Raw genomic sequence first — 7,472 nt, 5'->3', positions numbered from 1 at the left:
TACCCCTGTTCAATTCAGGCAGGCCCCGCAGGAAGAGCCCCCAGTAGTCCTCAGTCCCTAGGAAAGGCCCCTCACTGCCCCAGCGGCCCTGCTCTGGACACCCTTCCATGTGCCAGGGTCTTTCCCACGAAGGGGCCTCCACAACAGATGTGCTTTTCCAGATGTGGAAAGGCCACTACAGGACACAGGGGACTCTGAAAATTGTCCCTTTCTGCTTTAGTTATGGTTGGCCCACCACTGCATGAGTCATAGGTTCTAGGTGATCCCAGGAGAGAGGAGTAGAAGCTCTGGCTCCGTCCTTATCTCTGTAAACAAAAGTGAACCAAGATTTCTGCCTTTGCATTTCTTAACCTTCAGAAAAAGGACTGTTTGCCCTAACCTGATTGATAATAATGTTGTGAGGACAAATATCAGATTGGAATAGAAGACTCCTCAGATAAGCACCGGCTGAGATAGCTCAGTGGTTGAGCAGCAATCTATGAACCAAGAGGTCGTGGTTCGTTTCCTGGATGGGCATATACTGGGTTGGTTGCAGGCTCGATCCTCAGTATGGGGTGTGCAGGAAGCAGGCGATCAATGATTCTCTCATCTTTGGTGTTTCCGTCTCTCCCTTTCTCTCTGAAATCAATAAAAAATACATATTTAAAAAAACTGATATGAACGATTTACTTATTGCAGTGGAATTTGACCTTTTTTTTATTCCATGAAGTCCTTTGAAAATCCAATGAAATCTATGGTGCAACTTCTCAGAAAATGCATATAAGCATGAGTTTCAAAATAGTTAGGAAGTTAAGTTACCCTGGACTCCAGACATGGTTTCTCGCCTTTCTCTGATTAAGAAACAATTTTGAACCTGAGCATTAAATGAATTCAGCAAATAGTATCCCTTCTTCATTCACAAGTGGCTATTCCAGTTTAGAACTGAGCCTATTAAGCCAGCCCTGAAACCCCAGCATAGAACATGCCATAGTGAGAGGAGAGTGGAATTTCGGGGGAGGGGGGTTGAATTTAGTGTCTGTGGGTGATGAGGCACCTTTCTCAGAAAAAGCAACCGATTTTCAAAGTAAAAGAGATTGGTCTTCAGTGCCCCCCCCCCTTTTTTTTTTTCATTTTCTGCCTACTCCCTTTAATCCCTACATTTCAACAGAAATTCACTGATGTGTCTTTGGCAGGATGAAATTGATCGATTAAAGTAATCCTCAGTAATATGGGGAGAGGGGAGGAGAGGGGAGAGTTGTTGCTATCCCAGGTAAGGGGTCAGGCTTCGGGCAGTTCACTACAACCATAGCAGCATAGTTATATGAACACATAAATTCCTAGCTAGGGAGTTTCTGATATCGGTGGTAGACATAATTTGGGACAAAACACTTTCCTAGTAATAACGTTTTGTTTACATCATTTTTACTTAACTTATGGTAGTTACATAGTCTCAAACTTCCTGAAGTCCTCTCAGAAATATGACTTTGTCTGCTTCCCACCAAAAGCCAGAATGGGAGGGGAGCACCAGGAATGCCCATTTTATAGATAAGGAGATGGAGCCAGTGAGCAATTATGTGACTTACCCTCAGCCTTGCAGTTAGTGAGAGATGGAGCCAGGACTTCACCTGGATCTGACCCTAAAGCCCACTTCTCTTCGCTGTACCACAGAGGTGCATAATGTACAGTTTCAATTTCCCAGCGGTCCCTTCGAAGCCAAGATGCATGTGACTACAGGGATGGTACAGGGTCACCCAGGAGTTGCGAGTCCTATAATCTTCTCTGTTTCTGGGTAATCTTAAGTTGGGGGCAGGTTGGGGTTGACAATTGCCTCCATCTGCTAAAAAATACGGAGGAGAAAAACATCTGATGATGCTCTTACAGGCGCCACCACCAGAGCCAGGACCCTGAGGCTGTGGAGCCGAAGGGAGAGGGAAAGGCCGGTGTCTAAGGGCAATGCCACCTGCCTCCTCCCTCTAACCTTGTGGTTCTCCTGCCTCACAGTTCTCACCGCTGTTCAGAGGACAACTACAACAGGAGTGTCCTCTGGACTTCGGGGCAAACGGGCTGTCTCTCAGAGGGTGGTCCCCAAGACGGCAGCAACAGACTCTGCTGGAAGTGTTAGTGAAAAGCACTGATTCCAGGGCACTTTCAAACTCTTCCCCCCACCCCCACCACCCACCTACCTTCCCACCTTCCAGTCCAGGTCTCTGGGGCCGGGCCCAGGAATTTGCCCTTGTAGCAAGTTCACAGGAAGTCTACCGTGGACATTAAAGTTTGAGGACGATTGCCCTAGAGACCAAGTTAGAACTTGAGAACACTGATGAAAGCCCACTTTTGAAAGACCTTGCGGAAAGCATGTCAATGGAAGCTGTTTTATGGGATTTCTTTGACAACTCTTTCTTTAGCTTAAGATCCTTTGGTGCATTTTAAAAAATTGTGCAAACCTGTGTGTATGTCATTCCACCTCAATGTCCAAATGTGATCTATACATGCATGCAGGCTATTTTAATCTCTTTTCCCTTTTTGCTCAGCGCTCACCCCCTTTCTCTCCCTGTCTGCTCTGATCTTCAGCGGGCCCCCGTAATCTGTGTTACAACCCAGTCTCCTTATAATCATGAATATACACACATACACACACACACACACACACACACACACACACACACGTACTCAAACCTACATGGAGAGGTGTTGCTTTCCATATCACTAAAATGGAGGCATAGTTTACATTTTTTCTGTGTCTTGCTTTTCTCACTCAACAATATCTAATAAAAAGCCTTCCACATTACAAGGTTGAACTCCAACTTATTCTTTTAAATGATTGCATATGATTTCGCAACACAGCCGAATCATAGCTCTTCAATCATTCTGCTATTGGCAAACATCATGGCTTCCCAGGCCTCTGAGGCTCATCACAATGCAGCCATCTTGGTATTTTATGTATATGTTCATTCCTAGGGGATAGATTTTTATACATAAGATAGAGAACTGCATGAGTTTACTCAAATTATAATAATATTTTTCAGATTATAGTATATGTATTTTTATTTTTTTTAAAGTTTTCAACTTGCTTTCCAAATAAGATAATAGTTTAATCAGTAACTCATCTGAATATTCTTTTTTAATTTTAGACTTCTCATTATAGAAATGTATGTTGGTAACAAAAATATATATATATTTGGTTATATAAATGTAAAATATTGAATTTTTCAATATTCTTCACTCTACAGCATTCCAATATTTTGAATACCATTTGAATTTTACTGATATTTCGTAGCCCAAGCGAATAGCAAGTGTTGAGTTCTGGGCGCGGTACAGGTGTAACCACAACAAACAAAAGCAGGCTGCCTTCAAGGAGGCTGCCCTCCAAACATCTCTTCAGATTTTAGAAAGAGAGATAGACAGATGGAGAGGTAGGTAGGAAAAGGTCTCCATACTCGCCTTGCCTTGCCAGCAGCCGAATCTGGTAGGGCCAGTTTCTCTGCAGCTATAAATATGCAGGACCGGCCAAGGTCAAAGAACATTTTCTGAGAACAATGGTTATTCTCTTCATTTTTTTATGACACTGAGAAGGGGTGGGGGATGTGACCTTGCTAGATCCACAGGCTTCCACCGGCCCCTGTTTGATGTGAACATCTGAAAGTGCCCAGCGAGGGGGCAGCAAGGGGCACCCATGTCCTGTGGCCAAGTCCAAGGTGCCACGTAGCCCACGGAAAATGCCAGGATTCAAACAGGGCTGGTTAAGGGAGACCGGAGCCGGAGGAGAGGGGGTAGAAGAAGGTCTGGAGAAAGGGGGGAGAAAGCATTAGGTCTGGGAGCCTCGGGGAGAAACCCAGCTTCGTTAGGGGAGAAAAGACACACACAGGACAGCTCACACAGGCAGAGTTGCTGTGGAAGCACATTCCAGGAAAATCTTAGGAGATTACTTTAATAATAAACCATGCATTCTTCAGCAAGCCATCACGGGATTAACTACCCCTTTCCTGCTGGGAATGCAGTCATCAGTTTTAGGGTTTTCTTTTTCTCCTTCTCCCTCACAGGCAGCTTCTGAGCATGGGGGCAGCCGCGCAAGGACCAGGGTTTTAAGCTCGCCTTGAATTTTCCTCCCCTTGATTTCCTAAACCTTCCCTGCAGGGGCGCTAAGAAAAGACCGCGGTGCAGGAAGGGTTAACGTCTGGGTGGGTTTGCCTGTGCTTCTCCAGCTGCGAGGATGTTCATTTGAGGGGAGCAGCTTGGATGGGACAGAAAACTGCCTTCCTCCTGCCAGGGATGAGAAGGGTTAAATTTATTTTCTTTATTTCCCCCCCTCCTCTGAGCAGGACACTAAAGTCCTGCCAGAAGCAATACCAGCGCCTTAGAGAATAAAAATACACTTCCAATGGAGTTCTCCACTGTCAGCTCTTCAGGTTTCTGCGAGAAATGACCGGGCTGCCCCTTTGAAGCTGTGTGTGTGAGCCGCTGCTCATGCGCGAGCTGTTTCCATCCCAGCCTTTTCCCCAAGCTGCAGCTCCTCGCAGATGAAATCATTTTGGGCCGCTGGCGTCTCAGACAAATCCTTTCCACTCGGTGGGGTAGAGCAAACACGAGTTAGCATTTCTCGGTAAGAGTTTGAGGATTAAAAAAGAAATAGGTTGGGGTGGTCACTTCAGAGTTGAGAAAGCAGGACGGATGGAGGGCTCATAGAGACCAGGGTCTGTTTTCTTGTTTTTAATGGTCAGAAGCCTTGGTTGGCCTGACATCAGCTGTCATCTCTTCAGCTATCAGCCTGAGCAGGGAAGGCATCTATCCCTCTGCTATGTCCTAGGTCCTAGGACATCCTACAATGGCAGTTCTCTGCATCCATGCTACAAACACCATCTGGAGACCAAAGTGGGTGTACCTCTTGCCATTCACACAGACTTCCTTTCTTCTTTCTTTTTCTTTTTTTAATAATAGCAAATTACCTCAGAGGAATATTGGGAACTGTCAGTAACAGCCTCCTCAGCCAGGGGCCCCAGGTGTGAGGGGGCCAGACAGGTGGCAGACAGCAGACTCCAGGAGGGGCCTGTTCTGTCCCCCTGCTGGGCCGCTCCCTGCCCCGGGCATCCTGGCTGCTCCATGTCTGACCCACTTGAGCACAGGGGCTGCCACTCACAGCGCGCTGCCCCCAAATTACACAGCGGCTTCCAGCCGGGGCCAGGCGTGGACCACAAAATACAATCTTGGTGTCCCAGGAGCCCGATTTGAACCCCCAGTTTCCAGAGGCAAAATGCAAATGCCCTGGTCCTTGCTGGCTCCTTCAGATCACTAACCCCTTCCCACCCAGCTCACCATGCGGCCTGCGCACAATATTGAGTGCACACTCTCCCTGACCTTAAACATGGGGGCAGAGGCAGATACACGATTTCCAGGAGAATAAGTCCACAATTCTGAAAAAGCACCAGAGCTTGGGGCGGAGGGGGGGCGGGGGAGAGAGGAGGGTGCAAGTGGGGAAATGAGCTCCCAGCTGGTCCAGTTGCACCTAGGTGAGCCGGAGTACCTTCTCCTGCTCGGCTCGCCAGTGGTTTCTAACGTTTTATTTTTTCTCCTGCCTCCCACTTTTCATAGAGGTGGGGCAACGTTATGGGAATCAGTACAGATAAAGGCATGCTGTACATCCTCGCATGGATGTGCACGTCTATAACCCGTGTGTATCAGATATATAGCTTGTTTAGACCGGTTGTATAGACAGAACACTTCTGCTTCTGTCGACTTCATCAAGGAGGACTGTTTTCATATCTGCATAGACAGGGTTCTATCCCGCGCACAGTACAGTGAGGTTTACATGCACTCACACACACAGGGATCTCCCACCACGTCCGGGCACCCCATCTCCATGGCGGACCCCCAATTCCTCTGAGGGAGGCGAAAAGCAGCGGGTCTGAGCTGGGCACGGCCTCCCGCCAGGAAAGCCAGGCGGCAGGGCAGTCCTTTGTCCACCGAGACCGAGACCCGAGGGAGGGGTTCCAGGACGCCGGGTGCCACATCCCCCCCCCCCCCCTCCTCCATCTCCACCCGCGCTCCCAGCGGCGCTCCGGGGAGGGATCCGGTGGATGGAGGTCGGGTCCCACCCTTCCCCGCGGACCTGCCCTTCCCTGTCCTCACTTGCACCCTCCCGGGCCACCGGCCCCAGCCCAGCCGGCTCCGACCAGCCCAGCCCTCGCTCGCGCCGCCCCCTATCCTCACCTCCTCCCCCGCGCCCCCCTCACCTTCTCCCCCGCCCCCCATCCTCACCTCCTCCCCCGCGCCCCCCTCACCTTCTCCCCCGCCCCCCATCCTCACCTCCTCCCCCGCCCCCCCGTCCTCACCTTCTCCCCCGCCCCCCATCCTCACCTTCTCCCCCGCCCCCCTCACCTTCTCCCCCGCCCCCCATCCTCACCTTCTCCCCCACCACCTTCTCCCCCGCCCCCCATCCTCACCTCCTCCCCCACGCCCCCGTCACCTTCTCCCCCGCCCCCCGTCCTCACCTTCTCCCCCGCCCCCCATCCTCACCTTCTCCCCCACCACCTTCTCCCCCGCCCTCCATCCTCACCTTCTCCCCCACCACCTTCTCCCCCGCCCCCTCCCCGCCCCCCGTCCTCCCCGCCCCCCATCCTCCCCGCCCGCCAGTGGGGCCCAGGCGGCCCCGCTCCGCCCCGCGATCGCCCCCCGCTGGCGGCCCGGCCGGCGCCGGTGGCCGTGGGCGCGGCCGCGGCGCGGTGACTAAACAGTTAAGGTCGGGAGCCTCGCAGACACGCTGAGGGGGAGTTGCCGAGCCCGGGCAGCAAAAACATCCCGGCGCATTCCTCGGAGCCGCTCCAGCGTCTGGTCCGAGCGCAGCCCGCGCCTATTTAAGCGCGGCCGCCGGAGCCGGCGCGGCTGGGCTCGGTCATGCTGGCCCCGCGGACGCGCTAGCCGCCAGCCGGTGAGTGCCCACCCTCCGCCCGCTCCCGGGCCCTGTCCCCACCCCTGCCCCGCCGTCCGCGCGGGGTGAGGCGGGGCGGCGGGGCATGGGGCTGAGCCGGGGCATCGGGGGCTGAGCCGGGCAGGGGTGAGCGGTGCATCGGGGGCCTGACCGGGATCGGGGGGGGGGCTGAGAGCCGGGCATCGGGGGGCTGGAGCCGGGGCATCTGGGGGCGTGAGGGCCGGGGCAATCTGGGGGGCTGAGCCGGGGCATCGGGGGGCTGAGCCGGGGCATCGGGGGCTGAGCCGGGGCATCGGGGGGCTGAGCCGGGGCATCGGGGGCTGAGCCGGGGCATCTGGGGGGGCTGAGCCGGAGCATCGGGGGGCTGAGCCGGGGCATCGGGGGCTGAGCCGGGGCATCTCAGAGCTGAGCCGGGGAATCTGGGGGAGCTGAGCCGGGGCATCTCGGGGCCGAGAAGCCCGGGGTCTGGGGGAGCGGCGGCTGCCTACCTGGAATGCATCCACCTTGGGGCCGGGGGCTCCAGATGGCCAGCGAGTGACATCTCCCCAGCGGCCGCCTGTGTGTGTGGGGG

The 7,472-nt window shown here is 53.3% G+C and overlaps 1 protein-coding gene across 1 annotated transcript in view; it reads left to right on the top strand.

Moving 5' to 3' along the window:
• The first annotated feature begins 6,774 nt into the window (after positions 1–6,774).
• DAB2 (DAB adaptor protein 2) overlaps positions 6,775–7,472 on the top strand; it is a 48,036-nt gene continuing 47,338 nt past the window's right edge. Inside the window, exon 1 of the mRNA XM_036409246.2 lies at positions 6,775–6,901. The gene's annotated coding sequence lies outside the window, so the exon portion shown is untranslated. The remainder of the gene's footprint in view (positions 6,902–7,472) is intronic.

This window comes from Pipistrellus kuhlii, unplaced genomic scaffold (genome assembly GCF_014108245.1).
Source record: "Pipistrellus kuhlii isolate mPipKuh1 unplaced genomic scaffold, mPipKuh1.p scaffold_m20_p_4, whole genome shotgun sequence".
Lineage (NCBI taxonomy): Eukaryota > Metazoa > Chordata > Mammalia > Chiroptera > Vespertilionidae > Pipistrellus > Pipistrellus kuhlii.
This window is presented reverse-complemented; position numbering and strand designations above follow the sequence as displayed.